Here is a 24,508-nt window from a genome sequence, read left to right as displayed (position 1 = left end):
TCCCCCCACCCCACCACAGGCCCCGGTGTGTGATGTTCCCCTTCCTGTGTTGCTTTTGATTAGAACGATGAATGATGGGGCTGTTCCAGGTGTGTCTATGAGGGTGTTTCCAGAGGACATTGGTATATTAGCCAGTGGACTGAGTGGAAAGATCTGCCCTCATTGTGGACAGGTGCCATCCAATTGGATGGAGGCCTGAATGGAACAAAAAGATGAAGAAAGGGCAAATTTAATCTCTGTGCCAGTGCCAAGACATTCTTCTTTTCTTGCCCTTGGGTATCAAACACCAGGTTCTCTGGCCTTCAGACTCCAGGACTTATGTGACACCCACCTCCCCACCCTCATGCTGTTAGACCTTCAGCTTCTGACTGAGGGTTACACCATTGGCTTCCTTGGTCCTGAGGCCTTTAGACATGGGCCAAGCCATGCTATCTGCTTTCCTGGTTCTCCAGCTTGCAGACAGCCTGTCTTGAGACTTCCCAGCTTCCATAATCAAGGGAGCCAATTCCTCTAACAAATCCCATTTTATGTATTACTGTCTATATTCTATAGTTTCTCTCTCTGGAGAAAGCTGACTAAAACAAGTCCCTTTCACATGACTGGAAAAGACCCTAAAATCCCATTTCTTTCTCAGAATCTTCAAAACATGTTCCTATGGCAAAATATTCTGCTCATTTTGACATTCTAAATGGTATATATACCCATGTTACTACACATCAAAAGTGAGTTATTCTAGTTTTGGGGAGCCAAGAGTCCTTTTAACACACTCCCTTTAGCTCCATGGAAAAGATCCTCCCTTCTTTACATAAATAATTTACTGATTCATCAAATCACCAGCCAATCTGTCTCCTCTCACTTGTAACTTTCTCACTTTATGTTGACTTGGTTCAAGGTCAAATAGGAAACTTTAATTAGTTCCAACCTCACAAGTTTAAAGATAAATTTATGAGTTTGTTTGTTTTTTTCCCCCAAATAGATGAAGTTCTGTCTCCTGGCTGCATTCTGCAGCTAGTAATTGATTTGTTTAGTTACATATAAAGAAGCTGAGCATTCTATAACACATTGCTGTTCAATAGAACTCTCTATTATGATAGAAGTTTTTTATATCTATGGTAGCCACTATCCACCTGTGACTATTAAGGACTAAAAACATAGCTAGTATGACTGAGAACTACTTTTTAAATTGTACTTGCTATGGTTTGAAGGTTTGTCCCCTTCAAAACTCATGTTGAAAGTTAATCTCCAATGTGGCAGAATTGACAGGCAGGGCCTTTAAGAGGTGAGTGGGTCATGGGGGCTCTGCTCTCATGAATAGATTAATTCATTCATGAATTAATGGATTAATATGTTAATGGATTAGTGGGTGCATGGGAGTGGGATTTGTGGCTTTAGAACAAGAGGAAGACAGACCCAAGCTAGCAAGCTTAGCTCCTAACCATGTGATGCCCTGAACTGCCTTGGGACTCTGCAGAGAGTCCTCACTAGCCAGAAGGCCCTCACCAGATGTAGCCCCTTGACCTTGGACTTACCAGTCTGTATAACATAAGGAATAAATTATTTTTCTCTATAAATTACCCAGTTTCAGTTATTCTTTTAGAAGCAACAGAAAACAGAGTATGACAGTACTTAATTGTAATTAATTTCATTTTAAATAGCCACAGGAAACTAGTGCCTACTGTACCGTGCAGTGCAACGCTAGATTAATAATGGTGACAAGGTTCTATTTCCACTGGAAATAAAAACTTATTTTAAAAGTCCAAAATAATAATAATAGCCATCATTGCTATCACTGCTCATGTAGAGGGGACAATTAGAGATAATAAGTTAATTTAAGGATCCATATTTTCTTTATTTAGTAGAACCCTAGTGAATAATCTGAAATCATGGCCTGTTAGGGACAATGATAACAATGTATAGAAATTTTTACTCATAGAAGGCAGTATCACCAGTTAGAATGGCGATCATTAAAAAGTCAGGAAACAACAGGTGCTGGAGAGGATGTGGAGAAATAGGAACACTTTTACACTGTTGCTGGGACCGTAAACTAGTTCAACCATGTGGAAGTCAGTGTGGCAATTCCTCAGGGATCTAGAACTAGAAATACCATTTGACCCAGCAATCCCATTACTGGGTATATACCCAAAGGATTATAAATCATGCTGCTATAAAGACACATGCACATGTATGTTTATTGCGGCACTATTCACAATAGCAAAGACTTGGAACCAACCCAAATGTCCACCAATGATAGACTGGATTAAGAAAATGTGGCACATATACACCATGGAATACTATGCAGCCATAAAAAAGGATGAGTTCATGTCCTTTGTAGGGACATGGATGAAGCTGGAAACCATCATTCTCAGCAAACTATCGCAAGGACTAAAAACCAAACACTGCATGTTCTCACTCATAGGTGGGAATTGAACAATGAGAACACATGGACACAGGAAGGGGAACATCACACACTGGGGCCTGTTGCTGGGTGGGGGGAGGGGGGAGGGATAGCATTAGGAGATATACCTAATGTTAAATGATGAGTTAATGGGTGCAGCACACCAACATGGCACATGTATACATATGTAACTAACCTGCACGTTGTGCACATGTACCCTAAGACTTAAAGTATAATAATAAAAAAAAATTTGAAAAAAACCCGTAGGAAGCAAACAGATCCAGAATTCAGGGAATACACCACCTATAATAAATTATACCTAGCTGTCTTTCTCCACTAAAAAATACAATTATAGTAATTTCATAGCCTAAAAAAAAAAAAGAAGAAGGCAGTATAACATAAAAGGGCACAGTCTCTGGACCTAGACTTCTTTATGAGCTGTGTATCTTAGCCACGTTCTTAACCTGTTGTGCCTTATTTCCCTCAACAGTAAGATTGGGACAATAATAATGTTGTTAATCCATATAAAATACTTAGAACAGAGACTTGCACATGATAAGTACTCCATAAATGTTAGCTGTCATCCTCCTTAAAGAATAAAGACAGCCCCAAATCTATATTAACCCTGGCACCAGACATGACTGATTTCTTTCTCTCAAAGGATTCAAGTCACGTTAGAAACACGTGATATCTGTGGTCTAAGGAAGTTTGACATTTAATAAATGTCAAGTGGCCTTCTATCAAAAGACTTCCCATGGTAATTGTCAATTAGTTATTCAAGGGCCTGTCGATAGAATTTTCCCACATCTGGTTGAACATGAGCACTCCATTAGCAAAAGCATTTACAGAGGAAGCATGACGCATTGAACCCCTTCTTTCGTCTAGGAAGAACATTTCCTTAGATTTAATCAGTCTTAACCAGAAACTACAGACATTCAAGTAGACATGTAAGGAAAATTTTAATGGGGTAACAAATTCCTCAAAAAATATTATCAGAAATATTGTTTGTAATAAATCAAAAGCTAATTTTGCCACAATGTAAACTTCATTATTATAATACTGCTTAAAATGGGTTTATTCTATAAAAAGTAAAACAATTTAAAAAGAAACACAAATTTTAAAATAATTTTGTTAATATTTTTCTCAGTTTTTGATCTCCTAGTTTTTTCCAACTCAAAAATATTACTTTCAAAACCTTTATTTTTCTTAGAAAACAAGTAAAAATAATGCTATGGGAGTTAATAAATAAGGTTGTCATTAGAAACAACTAGAAATTCTAGAGAAGAAACCTGACTTGTGATGTCATATTTGTTAGGGAATTTTAAAATATGGTTTTTTCCTTACAATTCCCCCACTGGACAAAATGACTTCTGTACGGCAGACATTGAGAAGAAAGGAGTAATCTACACATCTCTCCTCCTGGTTCTTATCCCCACCCCATTTCCTCCAGCCAGGGAGATCCCCGGAAGGAGCATTGATTGGGATGAGAGGAAACGATCCTATTCCTTTCCTCTAACTTCCTGGCCTTCAGCAACCCACTCAACCTTAAAACCTGGTTCTTCACTTGAAAATTAGTAATTGGCAATGTGGTAATTTCCAAGATCCCTTCTGATTCTAACAGTCTGTAAACTTAAAATTTATAGAAAATCTCTTAATTAGCTTCTATTTATCAGCTAATGTAGGTATCATTTCTATTTTCCCTTCAAATGAGTTTTGTTCTTATAAATGCATCTTCATGAGATGTAGCCCAGCCTACCCAACTATGATGCCACTCTTCTGGATCTTCTCTTCCAAGTACTCCCTAGTCTTAGAATAATGGAGTATAATACCCCACAAGAGCAGCAGCGTTTTAGGAGCAGATGATTAAGTGTTGAGGTTAAATGACATCTGTTAGACTATACTATGTGGAAGGATGAATACGGGTAAACAACATTGTAATATCACCAATCAATTATTTTTACAACTGATTATTGTAAAAAATGTCTACCGTTTAATTTTTTCAGTACCATATGCTTGGCATAAGGTAGAAGCAATCGAAACTAAGAAGCTGTCTTGTATTTATGAACCTCTAAAAGTGGGCCTAAGAGTGCTTTGAAAACTCGCAAGCTCCATGGAACAACCTCAGAGAAGCTGAGTGATCTCTTCCAGTCCCAGGCACAGTCAAAGACAGAACCTCCTGCAATTATTTCCCTGACTCCTAGACCCTTCATTACCCTACCCTAGGAGGCTGGGAATACCCATTCTCTATGATTTGCACCCATTTTCTGTAACTAGCCTCTGGTCTGGCTTGCCCTTAGTCACACCTCATCTTGTACCGTGGTTCCAATAACTGTATCAAGATCTTGTCCTCAGGTGTTCTCCTGAATTCTTAGCTGGCTGTTAGGACTGTCCCTGTCCACCACACCTTCATAGCTAGCTGAGAAGTGGAGTCACTTCTCAGCAGTTTGGATACCTGTGCTCTTGTCTTGCTTTTCAAACTCTTCAGCTATTGTTATCCTCCCTCTGAGTCCCTGGTCCAAAGCTGTCCTTCATACCTTTGCTTGTGTTAAAAGAGCATAAATAACAATGAGTCTAGCCCTGCCAATTCAGAATGACATCTCTTAGATGCTGGCACTGTGCTGGGATTTGGGGTACAATAACACATAAAGCATTGTTCCTGTCTGGAGTTGCTAACAGTCTAGAGCCAGGGTTCCCTGTCTGTGGCTTCAGGGTCATCAGAGGTTCCTGAAAAGTCACATGTGCTCTGGGCATTTTCAACCATAGTGTTCGTTCTGGGGTTTGGAGTTTTGTGTTTCTTAATCTGTTTGTGTGTGTAGTCTCTTTCTTGAGGACACAGCATACACTGTTTAATAAATATGATTCAATAATAATAATTGAGTTTGGAGTTCTTTCTGACTTTTTCAGAGAACATTCCACTTTTAAATGAAGGCATTGTCATTTTCATTTCTTTTTAAATCTTCAACACTTTAAATACTCATAACAGTAGACTTGTGTTACATGATTAAAATGTTGTAAGTCATTTGATATATTGTCCCCAGATGGGAGATGCAAAATAGGATGTTTGTCCACAAATCCTCTTCCAAAATTTAGCAAAGAAGTGGGTAGGAAGGAGCAGTATGGTTTGCCAGTTCTCTGGATGTATTTATTTAGTTCATCTGCTTACAAAGCATTTCTGTATCTCATTTGTTTTTATTCCAGGAAAAGATTGACAAATGAGTTATAAAATTCCCACTATATATATGAAGAAACTAAGCATAAGTGAGGTCAGAGAATCTCCCAGAAATAACATATTTGTCAGTGGCAGTGTTGATTCCAGGGATTGAAAATCTAGCATGGGTGGGCCATGTGTGTATAGGGGACTTTCCAGTTCTGCTTCTGGACACTGCCCATTCTTTGTCTATCCCATGGGTTGGGTGGTCTCTATGGTCCTTCGGGCCCCTCATCCAGATATCCAGATAGCCAGCCTCCTGTTCATTTGTTCTCCACTTTCTTCCCACTTCTATGTCTAGCACCAAGTGCACTTTGATTGTTAGGCCTTCCCATGTCCCTGAGACGTGGGCGATTAGACCCCCCAGGAGAGCTCCCCAAGATGCTCAGAATCCTACTCCTAAATCAGTCTAAGGAACCTGAGAGGAGGAAGAGTCCAGGAACTCAGAGCTCATATCCTTTCCTATGCAGATAAACTCAGTAACGCACATCTACATAAAGGTGGGACAAAATTCCCAGCAGCAGGGAGAAGACTCAGCAAGGCCCTGGTGGGGCAATTCTAGGTGGACGTGAGTCACTGACACTCACTGACCTCACTGGGCGGTGCCCTCCTGAGCACTCAGCCACACCCACAGCCCCTTTGCCTTTGCATCACAGGGGAGAAGCAGGTGGAGAGGAAAAGCACAGAAACATGTCTGGTCCTGACCACAGGGCACAGCTTCCTGAAAGAAAAAACTTGGATTGTTCACAGGAAATAATGGAACAAGCATTAGTTAATCTAATTCTGGTATTAAAAACAAACAAACAAACAAACAAAAACAGACGGTTTCCCAAATGATTTCTTTGCTGACTTCTCACTTGGGTTGAGAGACCCAGGAAGAAGCAATAAGTATGTCACAGTCCAACAGGGTTTGGCCCACCATCTGATAAAAATGAGTGTCCATGCTTACAATAACAGCTAATATTTATTGTGTGTGTACTAGATGCCAGACATGTTCTAAGTGTATAATCTCATTTTGTCCTCAAATAACCCTAGAAATTGCCATTATTTCCAATTACAGATACAAATCTATTTGGGAATATTCTGGGTATTGACCTACCATTTGGTCTAAGGCTTCTACATCTTTTTCAACTTGGAGAACATTTTGGAAATTTTTCTTCTCAGTCAATCTTCAAAACACAAGATTTCTTGGCCCATTATTTATACAGGTTCTATAAGAGTGAAATAAGTTCTCCCCTGGGGAGAGGGACTTTAAAAAGTGCGAGAAATAGCAAAGACAGGAGGTTGTCACTCAAACAAGTAGATATGCTAAAGCTGCCAGCAGAGACAGACTAGCAGGTAGTGGAATAATAATTAATATTTTATTACTCTCAGAGCTTCATTCTTTCATTAATGTTTGAATAAGATAGGTCTGTTTTATAATGTTTTCTTATGTGTGTTTCTGGGTCTACTTACTTCTCCTGTATGTTTTGTCTTTTTTCCCCCTTTCAGGTTTTTTCTTTCTTGTTTCTGTCATTCAGTTTCAGGTAGCCTTTTGGGTCTCTTTTTGCTTTGAAGATTATCTCTTTTTTTTTTTAATCCTTGCTTTTTGTTGGAAGAGTCTTTACCTCTATCATTGTCATTTGTTAAAACTATGTTATTTTTCCATTCCTCTCTTTTCATCCACTTAGCCAATTGTGATCTGTTTTCATTCATTCTGTTTTTAATTACAAGCTTCCTCGCATGGTGCTTTTTCTCTGCTCTCCTTCATAACTTTCCTTTATCTCTTCATAACTTATTTTTTTCTCCAATTAATGGGCAGCTTATCTAACTATTCAAGTATTTATGATTTCTCCCTAATTGGTCCTTCTTTCTCCTTTCCTTGGGATCTTCCTCCAGCACTCAATTTGGTAATGCACTGAGTTGAAACAGAAGGATCTCACAATTTTTCCATTACTCAGTCATTCTCTATCTTTCAGAAACAAGTTCATGAAATTACCTACTGTGCTTTAGGCTATAGTTCTCCCTTTAGCTTAGATTAAAATGTGACAGGTGTAGTTGGAAGTTACCTACATTAATCACAGACAGAATATAAGGAACAAAGTGCATCAGGAGGTAAGGACTGGAGTGTAAGAGCTTCTAACTAGTGAAAGCAAGGTACTTACATGTGCAGAGAGTCAGAAAATGGTCCTCTCAATCAATGATGTGGGAGATGAGCTGGAGTTTCCTTTGTCTCCCTGAAGTTGTAAATCTTTGAAAACAAAAGCAATTTTGAAAAATATAGTTAAAAATGTTTCATGGGGGTCTCACTGCCTTTTTTTGGAGACAATTTTCTAGGCCACCTTGCGTTTGTTTGGTTCTTATTTCCAAAAGGCATTGGCATTATCTCAATTCATCTTACTAATAACTCTAAGAAAAAAAAAAACGCACTGAAATTGCCCAGTTCACAGGTGAGCTTTCTCAGGGATGGAGTTTCACTTGTTCACTCTAATGTAAGATTTAATAACAAACAAGGTTTTCGGTCTATGTCTGCTGAGTTCTGTGCTTTCTCAAGATTTAGTTCCCTGCCACTCTCCTTATCTTCCCTACGCACTCCCTGCTTCTATATTCCTGTTTTCTCTCCTTTTACAACTTTTGGAATCTTTCATATTTTATCACTAGAGAAACAGGATGATATGAACTAACTGAGGGAGAAGAAAATAGTCACCACTTTCATGTGTTCTAATGAAGTTGACCATACTCGATATATCTAAACCTCGCCTAGGAATTATTCAGATACAAAGATACTATCTCTGAGGAATTCATTAAAAATTCAATTGAGGCCAGGTGTGCTGGCTCACACCTGTAATCCCAGCACTTTGGGAGGCTGAGGTGGGCGGATCACGAGGTCAGGAGATCAAGACCATCCTGGCCAACATAGTGAAACCTTGTCTCTACTAAAAATACAAAAAATTAGCTGGGCATGGTGGTGCACGCCTGTAGTCCCAGCTACTCAGGAGGCTGAGGCAGGAGACTTGCTTGAATCAGGGAGGCAGAGGTTGCAGTGAGCCGAGATTGTGCCACTCCAGCCTGGGTGACAGAGTGACACTCTGTCTCAAAAACAAACAAACAAACAAAAAACAACAACAAAAAAACAAACAAAAATTCCATTGAAGAAAACAGATAAATCAAGGATGAAAATGACAGTGAAGGCAGGTCTGGCCCACTGTTTAGTAGGGAGGAAGTCTAAGAGCCTCACATAGTGAGAAGGCTGAGGAACAGAAGGCCAAATACTTATTTTAGGTTTTATTTTTACTGCCTTTATTGCTCTTAACTCCGCAGACTTCTCTAGCAACAGCAGCAGCTATGACCCTCCCCAGGTTCTGGAATACTCAGAAATCTAAACTCTGCCTCCCACTGCTTCTGTGTGGAGGGAAAAACAACTGAACATTCCCCAAAAAGCTTCTTATCACAAGTGTCTAAAAATTCTTTGAGTGTGCTCTCAAGATATGCTGTCATGTGTCAGCTTCCTTGTTTACTTTTTCAGAGCCTCAAGGGACTGAAACCTGTGGTTTTGTGAAACACAATTCCTTTTTTACTATCATTATCCATAAGCTTGTGCTCAAGGTCACCCGTTTTACTGTTCACGTTCACTTTCAACTAGGCCTGAAATGATACCAAAGAGATGGAAGGAAGCTTCTGGCTTTATCCCAAGTGAAGCAGGCACCTCCCTGTTTTAGCATATGATTCTGCTTAGCTTCCTATAGCTGGTCTTTCTCCGTTTGACTTGCTTGCTCACTCACTTGCAATTGTAGGCATTTGCTTTATCATCCTTTGCTGAGGATGAGGGTGAAAGTGAGTGTGACAGAGTATGGAAAATGGGTAGGAATGGAGGAACAACTGAGCAGATATGCTGTCTGGCCACCTAGTCTTCATAAAAAATTTGATAGCCCCTACCCAAAAGAATATAAATCATTCTACTATAAAGACACACACACACTTATGTTTATTGCAGCGCTATTTACAATAGTAAAGACATGGAACCAACCCAAATGTCCATCAATGACAGACTGGGTAAAGAAAATGTAGTACATATACACTGTGGAACACTATGCAGCCATAAAAAGGAATGAGATCCTGTCCTTTGTAGGGACATGGATGAAGCCATCATCCTCAACAAACTAACACAGGAACAGAAAACCAAACACCGCATGTTCTTACTCATAAGTGGAAGTTGAACAATGAGAACACATGGACACAGGGAGGGGAATATCACACACCAGAGCCTGTTGGCGGGTGGGGGTTGAAGGGAAGAAACTTAGAGGAGGGGTCAATACGTGCAGCAAACCACCATGGCACACGTATACCTATGTAATGGCTTATGTAACAAACATGCATGTACTGTACATGTATCCCCTTTTTTTTAGAAGAACTAGAGAAAAAATAATAAAATAAAATAAAAAATTTGATAGCCCCATTGCACTACTTGATGGGAGAGGCCAGCTGGGATGGCAGAGGGTCTGTGGTCTGTGGTCATAATTCTTGCTCTAATCTAAGTTGATGAAAACTGCTCTTCGAAATATTTATTAATAGTTCTGAAGCTAACTTGAATAACAAATCTGGTGTGAAAATAGATCTTATCCTGTTTCCCTGTCGTCAGTCACTTTTCTGATTTCATCCTGGAATACAAACATATCAGATAAATTTAGTCTGTCTAAGGAGAAGCATTATATGTTTTTAATGACCAATAACAATTTATCTTGAGAAATCTGTTTTCCACTAACTGATGTAGCCCAGTAAATGGCTAAGGGAATTGTATTTTTTCATAACCAACAACTCTCTCGGTGATGCTTTTCCAAATAGGTGCACAAACCAAGAAAAAATATGTCATAAATGTTATTGAAAAAACTAGTTTTCTGAGACAGTGAAAACATTTGATTTATTTAAATTAAAGCAGAATGGCAGTGGCTTGCATTTAATTCATGTTGTCTATGAAATTGAAGCAATGCATTCGTCTTGATTTTTCATGCTCACTGTCCCTCTCTTTAAATGGTCAACTTCAGTTGCCTATTATTTGCTCAAGTTGTTTACCTTTGAGTATGTTTTTGACCAACAATCAGACAAATGTATTGAAATGTCATAGTTTAACACATGGTCAATAGTCTCCTTTAGAAAATCCATTTGCCCTCACAGTATTTACAGCCCCCAAAATATGTTATTTTCTTTGATAATGAAACAGTGTTGTGCTTAGGAATTTGGTAATGGGAATAGACTGTTTCCTAGCACCCAAAATGCTAAAATTGAAAGAATCCTCATAAATATTTGGAAGCTAGCATATGCAATCACTTAAAGTCTGGTGTGTAGGTACCTTCCATGAATTTCAGAGTCAGCTTGGCAAAGGAAGATGACTGATTAACACAAGTTCCAAGTAATTTTGTAAACTGATACTGATCACTTCTAAAATCCTCTTAAACTTCACATATTGAGACGGAAAGGTATATAGAAGTATCTTAATTTTGGAGATAAAATCTTCATATTTTTTACACCAAACTCTGCAAGTAAAACTGATAGTTTATGTTAAAATGTCGTTTTTTGCAACTAGCACAAAACTAAAAAGTGTTTTAAATACCTCAAAACAGGTGACTATATAAGAAACCCTGTGCCTCAGAAATGAATATGTAGAAATGTGTTTTACCAAAATCAGGGTTATATGAATATATTTTCTTTTCTTTCTTTCTTTCTTTTTTTTTTTTTTTGAGATGGAGTCTTGCACTGTCGCCTGGGCTGGAGTGCAGGGGCACAATCTCAGCTCACTGCAACTTCCACCTCCTGGATTCACGCCATTCTCCTGCCTCAGCCTCCTGAGTAGCTGGGATTACAGGCACCCACTACCATGCCCAGCTAATTTTTTGTATTTTTAGTAGAGAAGGGGTTTCACCATGTTGGCCAGGCTGGTCTGGAACCCCTGACCTCATGATTCACCTGTCTCGGCCTCCCAAAGTGCTGGGATTATAGGCGTGAGCCACTGCGCCCAGCTATATGAATATATTTTCTAAGTGTGCCTTAGGTTGTACATGTCAACAACATTATTTATAATTAACTTAAAGCAGCATTTACATACATTTTTCTTTTATAGAAAAAGGTCATCACACACAAGGCTAAATTATAGGAATGTATAGAATAATTTTTAAGGAAATATTATTTTTTTCTTTTACATAGAACATATAAAATAGTATTATTTATAAGTGAAATGAGGTGAAATAAATTATAGTTCTCAATAGGCTTGCACTAAAAACCCCAAAGACCTTTATATTACAGGAACCTGCTAGTCCTGAAAATGAAAGGCAAGCTAAAAGAATCTTTACTGTTTCAGCTCCCTTAGTTGGAAAATGTAAAAACTGCTCTGAAAACAGAGTATTTTATTCTTAATAGCCCAAAACATTTTCAATGAGGAAATGATTTTCAATATTCTATTAAGCAGGAATCATAGGAGGGATGTTTATGCAAAATTCTGGATCAGTAGAGTACAAATTAAATAGTAATTATAGTAAAACAGAAACAGATTGTCTAATCATAACTCTAGAGGTACTTTAAAAATTCAGCCACAAAGCAAGATTTGGGAACATGTTGTGATTATTGAGTGACCGTGTGGGTAGCAGCTGTCTTCTGAGTTTGGAAGGGGCTAAATGTCTGAGTTTCCAAAGCTTTATTTGTCATAGGATGCCATATTGAAATGGCTTATCAATCTTTCCCCAGAATTTAGTTCAAGAGGAAGATGACTATGAACTTCAGAGTAAAAATGAGTAGCCAAGCTTTCATCATGGGAGGAAGAAAAGATTTATAACCAGACACATATGATAGTCATTTACTTTATTATTAATGCTTTTGAACCTAAGTAAATTTAGTATTGCAGGCATCACACAAAGAAGGAATCCTTCTTTGGGCTGGAATGAACTCAGAGAAAGGATCCATGGATTACCCTGGTGAACCTGATACTTTACTCTGGATGATTTTTCCCATCACTCCCTATTTATTGCCATGTTGTCCTCCTTTATCCTTCCATTGTGAATCACACAAGCTCATATCATGGATGTAGGAGGAAAACAACACCTCTGATCCCAGGCCAAGCTCTGAATTAACCAAGACATACAGCAGGACTCTTGTAGATAGAGATCAATAGATCTGATTTAATAGTAACAAAGCTATTTGTTCAATACAGTTAGATGTAGCCAAGCTCTGAATTAACCAAGATATACAGCAGGACTCTTGTAGACAGAGATCAATAGGTCTGATTTAATAGTAACAAAGCTATTTTTTCAATACCGTTAGATGTAGCCAAAAATGAGCTTGATAACATTATTCAAAATTAAATACTCACCCCAGAACATAAATTTTCTGCAAGCAGACACCTCCACCAAAAGAAAGCAGAAGCCCAGTCTGTCTCCGGAACTCAGCAATCTCCCTAAATGGTAAAGAGAACTCAAGAGTGTTACTCTAATTCACTGGTTCTCAAATGTGTTACAGGGCCAAGGCACCCATAAACCCTTTCCAGGAATCCACAAAGTCAAAACTACTTTTATGATGACACCATTGCCTTTTTCACTCCCATTTTCTTACAAATATATAGTTGGGTTTCCAGAGGCTGTATGACACATAATATTGTAACAGATTGAATGTAAAATTCAGAATCCATCTGATTCCCATTAAAGACATTCATTAAATTGATTTTCAAAAATGCAAAACAATGCCACTTTTCTCACTAGGTTATTTCCTGAACTATTTTAAAAGCTTTTAGTTTTGGACACCATTTTAAGCTTACGGAAGAGTTACAAAGATAGCACAAACAGTTCCAGTATACCCTTCACCCAGTTTCCTCTGTCAACATTTCATATAATCATAATGCAGCTACCAAAACTAAGGAATCAACATTGATATAATACTACTAACTAAACTACAGAATTTATTTGGATTTCAAAAGATTTTACATTAACATATTTACTCTGATCCAGGATCTAGTTCAGGGTACTACATTGCATTTAGTAGTCATATCTCTTTAGTATTGTCTGATCTGATAGTCAGTTGTACTTGTCCTGCATGACCTTGACATTTTAAAACAGTACTGGTAAGAGATTTTGTAGAATGGCCCTCAACTTGGGTTTGTCTGATATTTTCTCATGATTAGATTAAAGTTACGGATATGCGAAGGGAATGCCACAGAGGTGGTGATGTGTATTTCTCCAGGAATATATGATATCAATATGTCTTGACACTGGTGATAATAAATTTAATTATTTGGTTAAGGCTGTGTCTACCAGGTTTCTCCATAGTAAATCACAACTTTTCACTTTGTAATCAATAAAAATTTGGTCTATGCAAAATCTTATTTATCCTTAAACTTTCACCCACTAATTTTAGCATTTATTGGTGGATTGCTTGAGGTAATTATTATTATGGTGTTCTAATGGTGATTTCCTATTTCCCTCATTTCATTTGATGTGGTTTGGCTGTGTCCCCACCCAAATCTCATCTTAAATTGTAGCTCCCCTAATCCCCATATATTGTGGAAAGGACCCTGTGGGAGGTAATTTAATCATGGGGGTGGTTTTTCCCAGGCTGTTCTCCTGATAGCGAATATGTCTCATGAGATCTGATGGTTTTATACAGGGCAGTTCCCCTGCACATGCTCTCTTGCCTGCTGTCATGTAAGATGTTGTTTACCTCTGCCATAACTGTGAGGCCTCCCCAGCCATGTGGAATTGTGAGTCTATTAAACCTCGTTTTGCCTATAAATTAACCAGTCTAGGGTATTTGTTCATAGCAGTATGAAAATGGACTAATACACCATGTAAATATGTAGTTTAAATAACTCTGTAAATGTTGTTCTTTATCACTCACTTATTTATTTATTCAATCATTAACATATCAATGTGGAGTCATGGACATTTATCTTATTCTTTAGATTGCATATATTATCATAAATTACATTATTGCTCCAATTGTTCCATCTTTGGCCATTGGAAGTTTTTCTTATTGGCTCATTTGTTCCTCTGAGACTTTCTTACTATCTGATACCACAAAATGTTTCAGCCTCATTTTGTACTTTTCCTGCTCCAGCCCTGGATCAACCAGTTCTCCCAAGAAGCCTAGTTCCTTTTACTGAAGATGGTATTTAGAAATCAAGATCTCTGAGTGCTGGGTGTCCTCATTGCTGTGGGAATACCACTGTTTCCAGATCCTAGAGTATAGAAATATATGTATGTATACAAACTAATGTCTATTTATCCATCTATCTATCTGTCATGTATTTGTTAAAAACCATAAGTTCATCTGGCAATTCAAAAAGCTAGAGCATTTCATTACATCCAAAGGATCACACTAGCTTCCTAGCAATGGATCCTAATGAGATTGAAATGTCTGAAATGACAGATATAGAATTCAGAACCTAGATAGTGAGGAAACTCAACAAGATCTAAGAGAAAGTGGAAATCCAATCCAGTGAAACCAGAAATACAATCCTAGATTTGAAAGATGGCATAGATATATTAAGAAACAACCAAACTGAATGTCTAGAATTTTAAAATTCACTAGAGGAATTTCAAAATATAATTTGAAGCCTTAACAGTAGGCTAGACCAAACAGAGGAAAGAATTTCAGAGCTCAAGGATCAGTCCTCCGAATCAATCAAGCCAGACAAAAATAAAGAAAACCTAATAAATTTTAAAATGGACAAAGCGGGATTATATAAAGTGACCAAATCCACAACTCAGTGGCATACCTGAAAGAGAAGAAGAGAGAATAAACAACCTGCAGAACATATTTGAGAATATAATCCACAAAAGTGTCCCCAATATTACCGGAGAGGTTGACATGCAGATTCAATAAGTTCAGAGAACTCCTGCAAGATACTATGCAAGATGACCATCCTGAAGGCACATAGGTATCAGGCTTTCCAAGGTCAATGGGGGGAAAAAAATCTTAAAGGCAGCTAGAGAAAAGGGTCATGTTACCTACAAATGGAATCCCATCAGCTTAACAGCAAACTTCTCAGCAGAAACCTTATAAGACAGAAGAGATCAGGGTCTATTTTTAGCATTATTAAAGAAAACAACATTTCAACGAAGAATTTCATATCCTGCCAAATTAGGCTTCATAAGCAAAGGAGAAATTAAATATTTCCCAGATAAGCAATTGCTAAGAGAGTTCATTACCACTAGACAGGCCTTACAAGAGATGCTTAAGGGAGTTTTAAACATAGAAATGAAAAAAGGACACCTGCTACTGCAGCCCACAGACCTTATAAAGCAACTACACAATCAAGTCTACAAAGCAACATGGTGACAACACCATGACAGGAACAAAACCACACATATAAATATTAATCTTGAATGTAAACAGTCTAAACACACCACTTAAGACACAAAGTGGCAAACTGGATTGAAATAAAGCAAGACAGAACCTTCTGCTGTCTTCGAGAGACCCATCTCACATGCAACGACACCCAAAAGCTCAAAGTAAAGAGATTAAGAAAGATCTGTCATGAAAATGAAAAACAAAAAAAGAACAAGAGTCGGCTGGGGGCAGTGGCTCACACCTGTAATCCCAGCACTTTGGGAGGCCGAGGGGGGCAAATCATGAGGTTAGGAGATCAAGGCCATCCTGGCTAACATGGTGAAACCCAGTCTCTACTAAAAATACAAAAAATTAGCCAAGCGTGGTGGTGGGCGCCTGTAGTCCCGGCTATTCGGGAGGCTGAGGCAGGAGAATGACGTGAACCCAGGAGGTGGAGCTTGCAGTGAGCCGAGATCCCGCCACTGTACTCAGCCTGGGAGACAGAGCAAGAACTCAAAAAAAAAAAAAAAAAAAAAAAAAAAAAGAGCAAGAGTCACTATTCTTGTATTAGATAAAACACACTTTAAACCAACAATGGTAAAAAAGGGAATTATACAATGATAAATAGTTCAATTCAACAAGAAGACTTACTTATCGTAAGTATATATGCACCCAACATTGGAGTTCCCAGGTTTATAAAACAATTACTTCTAAACCTAGGAAGAGACTTAGCCACACAACAACAGTGAGGAACTTCAATACCCCACTGACAGCATTATACAGATCATCAAGTTATAAAACTAACAAAGAAATTCTGGACTTAAAAATTGAACACTTAACCAATAGGACCTTATAAATATATAAAGAATATTCCACCCAACAACCACAGAATATAAATTATTCTTATCTGCACATGAAACATACTCTAAGATCAACCACATATTCATTCATAAAAAAGTCTCAATAAATTCAAAAAAATTGAAATTTTAACAAGCATATTCTCCAACCACAGTGGAATTAAAATAGAAACCAACAATAAAAGAATTCTCAAAGCCACACAATTACATGGAAACTAAACAACTTGCTCCTGAATGACTTTTGGATACACAAAAAATAAGGCAGAAATTTAAAAGTTCTTTGAAATAAATGAAGATAGAGGCACTACATACCAAAACCTCTAGGATGTATCTAAAGCAGTGTTAAGAGGAAAGTCTATAAAGTTAAACACCTACATCAAGAAGATAGAAAGATCTCACATTAACAGTCTAATATCATATGCAAGGAACTAGAAAAGAAAGAATAATTCCAAAGCTAGCAGAAGAAAAGAAATAACTAAAATCAGAGTCAAACGAAACAAAATCAAGACTCAAAAAATCATACAAAGTATCAACCAAATAAAAAGTTAGTTATTTGAAAGGAAAAACAAGATTGATAGACCACTAGCTAGATTAACAAAGAAACAAAAAAAGAGAAGATCCAAAGGAGTACAACCAGAAATGACAAAGAACAGATTACAAATGATCCCAGAGAAATTCAAAAGATCCTCAGAGACTATTATGAATACCTCTATGTGCGCAAACTGGAAAATCTAGAGAAAATGAATATAATCATGGAAACACACAGTCTCACATGACGGAATAGGAAAAAATTGAAACCCTAGACAGATTAAGAATGGTTATGAAATTGAATCAGTAATAAAAAACCTACCAAACAAAAAACTCTAGATTAGATGGATTAATAGGCAAATTCTACCAGTGAAAAGCCGGTACCAAGTCTACTGAAACTATTCCAAAAAATCAAGGAGGAAGAATTCCTTTCTGTATTAGTCCATTTTCACACTGCTGATAAAGACATACCCGAGACTGGGTAATTTATAAAGAAAAAGAGGTTTAATGGACTCGCAGTTCCATGTGGCTGGGGAGGCCTCACAATCATGGAGAAGGCAAAAGGCATGTCTTACATGGCAGCAGTCATGAGAGAGAATGACAAACCAAGCAAAAGAGGTTTCCTCTCATGAAACCATCAGATCTCATGAGACTTATTCACTACCAAAAGAACAGTATGGGGGAAACCACCGCCATGATTCAATTATCTTCCACTGGGTTCCTTCCACAACACATGGAAATTATGTGAGCTACAATTCAAGATGCGATTTGGGTGGGGACACAGCCAAACCATATCACTCCCTAACCCATTCTACGAAACCAGTATCATCCTAATACCAAAATCAGTGAAAGAGACCCCAAAAAAAGAAAACTGCAGCCCAATAATCCTAATAAAATCCTCCACAAAATATGAGCAAATCAAATCCAGTAGCATATCAAAAAGTTATTTCACCATGATCAAGAAGGCTTCATTCCTGGATGCAAAGTTAGCTCAACATACACAACTCAATAAATATGATTCACAACATAAACACAAATAAAAACAAAAAAGATATGATCAACTCAATAGATGCCAAAAAGCATTCAATAAAAATTCAACGGCCCTTCATGATAAAAAAAAAACCTCAACAAATTAGGCATTGAGGGAACATACCTCAAAATAATAAGAGTCATTGATGACAAACCCACAGTCAACATCATACTGACTGGGAAAAAGCTGGAAGCATTTCCCCTAACAACTGGAACACAAAAAGAATGTCCACTCTCACCACTTCTATTCAACATAGTACTGGAAGTCCTACCCAGAGCAATCAGGCAAGAGAAATAAATAAAAGCCATCTAAGTAGGAAAAGAGGAAGTCAAATTATCTCTCTTTGTTGATGATATGATTATTTACCTAAAAACCCTGAAGCCTCCACCAAAGGGCACCTGGACCTCATAAACAACTTTAGTAACATTTCAAGATACAAAATCAACATACAAAAATCAGTTTTTCTGTACACCAATAACATACAGGCTGTGAGCAAAATCAAGAACATAATCCCATTTACAATAGCCACAAAAAAATAAAATACCTTATATAGCTAACCAAGGAGTTGAAAGATCTTTACAAGGAGAACTACAAAACACGGCTGACAGAAATCATAGATGACACCAAAAAAATGGAAAAATATTCCATGCTCATAGATTGGAAGAATCAATATCCTTGAAATGACCATACTGCCCAGAGCAATCTACAGTTTCCATGCTACTTCTATCAAATTACCTACGTCATTTTTTCACAGACTTAAAAATAAAACTATTCTAAAATTCATTCATATGGAACCAAAAAAGAGCATGAATAGACAAAGTAATCCCAAACAAAAAGAACAGAGCCAGAGGCTTCACATTATCAAATTTCAAACCATACTGTAAGGCTACAGTAACCAGAAGAGCATGGCACTGATACAAAAATAGACAGAGCAATGGAACAGTCTAGAGAATCCCAAAATAAAGTCATGAGCCTACAGGCATCTGATCTTTGACAAAATCAACCCATAAAAAAAAAACAGGAAAAGGATCCCCTAGTCAATAAATAGTTCTGGGAAAACTGGCTAGCCATATGCAGAAGACTGAAACTGAACCCCTACAAATGCAGAAATTAACTCAAGATGGGATTAAACACTTAAATGTAAGACCTCAGACTATGAAAATCCTAGAACAAAACCTAGGACGTATGTGTCTAGAAATTGGACTTGGCAAAGAATTTATGACTTAGTCCTCAAAAGCAGTTGCAAAAAACCATATCCAGTGACCTTCATTCCTGCATGTAGATACATATTTCCCTCCAGTATTATTTTCTCTCTGCCTGATGGCCTTTATCATTTCCTGCAAATCAGGTATGCTAATAAATAATGAATATTTTCAGTTTTTGAATGTCTGCAAAAGCATTAATTTTGTCTTCATTTTAAAAGATGTATTTTTTTCAGCTATTGGATTATTTTTGATGAAAAATATACTGTCATTTTCAGTATGAATTATATCATACTGCTTCATTGTATGCCTAGTCACTTTTGATTAGATATAAACATTGTGAATCTTATCTTGTTGGGTGCTGGATATAATATATGATATAACTTAAATATTGTATAATATTTTATATTATTTTAATAAGTAAATTAAATAATAAATTTTATAATATTTTATAATATTTTAAGTTATATTAACTTAATATAACATAATATTTTTAAATAACTAATATAACTTAAAATATTTTTAAGCTTTGTTCTGAGATGCAGTTAAGTTTCTTGTAACTAGCTTAACCCTTTTGAGGTGTACTTTTCATCTTTTTTTCAAGGGAGATCAAAGGAACTTTTAGTCTAGGGCTAATTTTTCCTTAGTACTGAAGCTATATACTTCTGAGTACCCAGTGCCTACATATTACAGAATTATTTTTCCACTTTGACTCATGGGGACACAAACTACTGCCAGCCAGGTGTGAGTCTCATGAATGGTTCTGGGTGTTCCTTTCAGGTAGTTCTTTCTCAGTGTTGTATTCTTTTATATGTATGCTCATTAATACTCAGATGAAGACTTGAAGGAGCTGTCTGCACATTTCTGATACCCTGTCTCTGTGTAAATGAACTTCTATTTATATTTTGTACTCTACCATATTAACTTGAAAATAGATCATAGACTTAATTATAAAACTTAGAAAGGTAAAATTCACTGTATTTAAATCATATATTAATTTAAAAATCAAAAAAGGAAAAATTCTATTATGGTAAACATTGTAGATTGAACCCACATTAACAAGAGTTCTTTTTGGTTTTAAGAATTGTTAAGAACATAAAGGGCTCCTAAAAGCAAAAATGATTAAGTACCACTGATCTACTGGAACTTCTCACACAGGCACAAATGAATGGTGGGGAGTATGTCCCTCTCAAATAGTTCTCTTCATTATTTATTCTCCAGGGCTTATGGATACTCTTTTCTAATAATAATGATTATCTTTTTTTTTCAAGAAGGAGTTTCACTGTTGTTGCCCAGGCTGGAGTGCAATGGCACAATCTCAGCTCACCACAATCTCCACCTCCCAGGTTCAAGCAATTCTCCTGCTTCAGCCTCCCGAGTAGCTGGAATTACAGGCATGCGCCACCACACCTGGCTAATTGGTTCTTTTTTTTTTTTTTTTTTGGTTGGTTGGTTGTTTTTTTTTTTAGTAGAGATGGGGTTTCTCCTTGTTGGTCAGACTGGTCTCAAACTTCCCGACCTCAGGTGATCCACCTGCCTCAGCCTCCCAAAGTGCTGGGATAACAGGCGTGAGCCACCGTGCCTGGCAATGATTATCATTTTTAAGTCCTTCCGTGAGTCTCACAAGCACTGCATATAGTACCACATTTAATCCTTATGCAACCATATATATTAACCTCTTGCAAACAAGAAAAATGGGTGTCAAAGATAGTAATTAACGTGCCCAAGTCACATGAATCAAGAATTGGAATTCAGTCCAATCCTGTCCAATTCAAAAGCCCATGTTTCTCCGCTACATCAGGGTCAGAGTAAAGTGATGAAATAATGCCCTCAGCTCAGGAGCATTGCTGAAGTCAGGTCAGAGTTACCTTTTCTGCCTGTCCGTTCTGAGGGACTAGCTTCCAGAATAAGAAATGGATAGGGTGATACCAGGTGGTACTGGGGCCTAGAGTTGCCTGAGGTGTCCTGGGAAGATTCCACTGCATTATTTGAAGGATGAAGGAGGATAGAGGGGGAAGTTTAGGACTCTAATATATCTCCCCTTTTGCCAAGGGTCTGAAGATCACAGATAAAGGAATAGGTGCATAATGACCAAAGACTTTGTGAGGATCTTACAGGCACAAAATGAAGAGAGTGATATTATTATGCCTTGGGAATGTAAATGTAAGCTTTCCCATTCCCAAGACCCTTTCTGGGGGTCTGCAAGGTCAAAACAATTTTCATAATACTTAGTTATTGTTTCACTTATTCATTCTTTATCTTATACAGTGGAGTTTTCCAGAGACTACATGATATGTGATATTGTAACACACAATCTACAGAAGCAGATATGAGAATCTAGCTGCATTACAGAGATTTGCAAAAATGCAAACCAACATTAATCTTTTTGTTATTGGGTGGGTCTTTGTTCTCAGAGCTCCCAAGATGGCGGTGGGCCACTCCCAAGATGGTGGCGGCCACTCCCAACATGGCAGCAAGCCTTTTGTTCTCTGACCTGGGGTTCTTGACCTTACAGATTCCAAGGAATGGAACCTTGGGCTATGCAGTGAGTGTTATAGCTCTATTAGTAGCTGTGGGTCACGGAAGAGAACAGTGGAACCCAGCCAGTAGTGTTCAGCTCGATTAGGATGAATCTGGGCACTTAGCCATGCAGGAACAATGGCAAGCCTCTAGCCCAAACGGGAGCAGCAATGGGCAATGGGCAATGGGCAATGGGCACCTTGCTGGATCAGAAACACAGTGGACACCCTGTCGGATCTGGAGGGGTAGAAGTCAATGGCGGGTCTGCCACGATGGTGAACAGCAGTGGATGATGAGCAAAAGCTCAGCTCGAGCCGGAACATTCACGGACCAGAAGAGTGTGCAGTTGCAAGATTTAATAGAATGAAAACAGAGATCCCATACAATGGGAGGGAACCCAAAGAGGTTTGCCCACTCCCGGCTTGAATGCCTGGGGTTTATATCCCAATCATCATCCCTCACTCTGTGCTCTCAGATGATAGATGATTTGACTATTTCTTTACCTCCTGATTTTAGCCTAATTGGTATTTTAGTGAGCCCTCTTTACTACCTGATTGGTCAGGTGTGAGCTGAGTTACAAGCCCCTGTTTAAAGGTGAGTGTGGTCACCTTCCCCAACTAGGCTTAGGAATTCTTAGTCGGCCTAGGAAATCCAGCTAGTCCTGTCTCTCATTTTCACCAAACTGTTTTTTGTTCTGGAAAATATAGTTAATTTTCTTAAATATATCTTATGTTAATATGAAAAGTGCTTATTACTGTTATTATAAATAAATTAATACATATCTTTATTTAAATTCATCATTTTAATTTCTAATATAATTATCAACACATAGATTCCACATAAACAAAAACTCTTCAGAGTCTCTACAGTTTTTAAGAGTGTTAAGCCATCTTTAGATCAAAAAGTTTGAGAATCACTGGCTAATACCACCACTGAAAGATAACTAAGCTGTGACCCACAGAGTTGCAATGGATCACCCAAAGTAACTACAACCTGGCAGAGCTCAGACACAAAGCCAGGATTTCCCACTCCAAATGTTTTAATAACACCGGTCTGACCCTCTCTCCATCCTAAGTGAAGCCTTTCTCTATTTCCCCATTCTGTCTGCCCAACTGTAGTCACTATACCCAAAGGCACATTGTTTTTTGTTTGTATGCAAACTTACCTAATTTTACTTATAAACAAGGGTCACAACTTGCCACCAGCCATGCTGCCCCACCCCTCTTCAACACAGATGACCTCTCCATCCTCACCTGGTTTGGAACTACTTTAAATATAACTCATTCTCCTCCTAGAAGCTCATAATTGGAAACAGACTTTGGATCTTTTCTCCATCTCCCGGGTGGTCCTCATTGAGCTCTTCCCTTGCACTACTATTTCAAAATTCTGTTTCTCCTTTTTAATTCTTTTGCATGATACTGTGTTTGCATAAATCGAGGATTTCTATAAATGAGCTCTGGAAAGCTTAGCCTGTTTGAAGGTTATTTAGAGAGCAAAAGGAATGTGTCTTCATGTGTGGGGGCAGGAAAGATGGCACAACCCAGTGTGCTCACTCACCAGCAAACAATGTGTACACTTTGGGAAGCAAGGACATCATTGCTGTGGATGCCAGTGGACAACTTCATCCACTGGAGAAGTTTCTTTTGTCTTTAGTCGGTGCCTAGGGAAACAAGTGGAAAAGGACTAGAAAACAATTTCAAAGACATATTTTTTCCAGATAGCACCAAATTACCTTCCCCTAAGATAAATAAAGGTTCATGCAAATATTGAGACTAATTGCTTAAAACTTGCAAACATCTGCAGAGGAAAACCAATTATCTAATTCATAAAATCACTGCTGAATTAGGAAAGATAGAGGGCATGTCTAACAGAGGTCTTCTCTACATTCCACTGTCCCAGGTACAATGCAATGTACCTACTACATTGAAGTCACTGCACACTTGGGCTATTTGGCCACCTCTGGCCTCAGACTTTGTTGCAGGTGGCTGGGGTGGTACCTGAGCATTTTGAGCAGTCACAGCTATTGGACAAATGGAACTGATCAATAGGTTCTCTCTGGTAAGTCCTACTTCCCACACAGGTAATGCATCTTACCAATAATACACCAAACATTCTTGATAATTCTTTGTAAATTTTTCCCTTTCTGATTTTCTTTAAGGTTTTTTATTTGTTGTCTTTTATGTGAACATTTGATTAAAGGGAAATTCCTTGATAGGTTTGTGGGAGACCATGCCAGAAACGGTAGAAACTTGAACCAGTCCCCTGTTTATCCCTTCCAGAGTCTTCAGGATGGCTCAGGGACTGATTTCAGTAACGAAGTACCAACCTGGGGGATGTTTCATTGTCTGCCATTAATTAATTTGTTTTCCCAATGTTTAGATTCTTCCTGGAGAATAAATTTTTAGCCAAGTGGTGAAGAGATTCTCATTATTTTACTCAGGACCTTGAAGATTGGGCGTACCTTAGCTGAGCTTCCACACT

The 24,508-nt window shown here is 37.9% G+C and overlaps 1 long non-coding RNA gene across 1 annotated transcript; it reads right to left on the bottom strand.

Moving 5' to 3' along the window:
- Nucleotides 1–2,169: 2,169 nt before the first annotated feature.
- Nucleotides 2,170–23,688, bottom strand: LOC129532897 (uncharacterized). The gene is made up of 4 exons (XR_008678808.2): nucleotides 23,585–23,688; nucleotides 12,940–13,023; nucleotides 7,748–7,833; nucleotides 2,170–6,324 (listed from the first exon to the last, which is right to left on the bottom strand). It is a non-coding gene; the product is annotated as an uncharacterized lncRNA (long non-coding RNA).
- Nucleotides 23,689–24,508: the final 820 nt, after the last annotated feature.

The sequence above is a fragment of the Gorilla gorilla genome, chromosome 3 (genome assembly GCF_029281585.2).
Source record: "Gorilla gorilla gorilla isolate KB3781 chromosome 3, NHGRI_mGorGor1-v2.1_pri, whole genome shotgun sequence".
Lineage (NCBI taxonomy): Eukaryota > Metazoa > Chordata > Mammalia > Primates > Hominidae > Gorilla > Gorilla gorilla.
The sequence above is the reverse complement of the archived record's forward strand: the minus strand, read 5'-3'. Positions and strand labels throughout refer to the sequence as shown.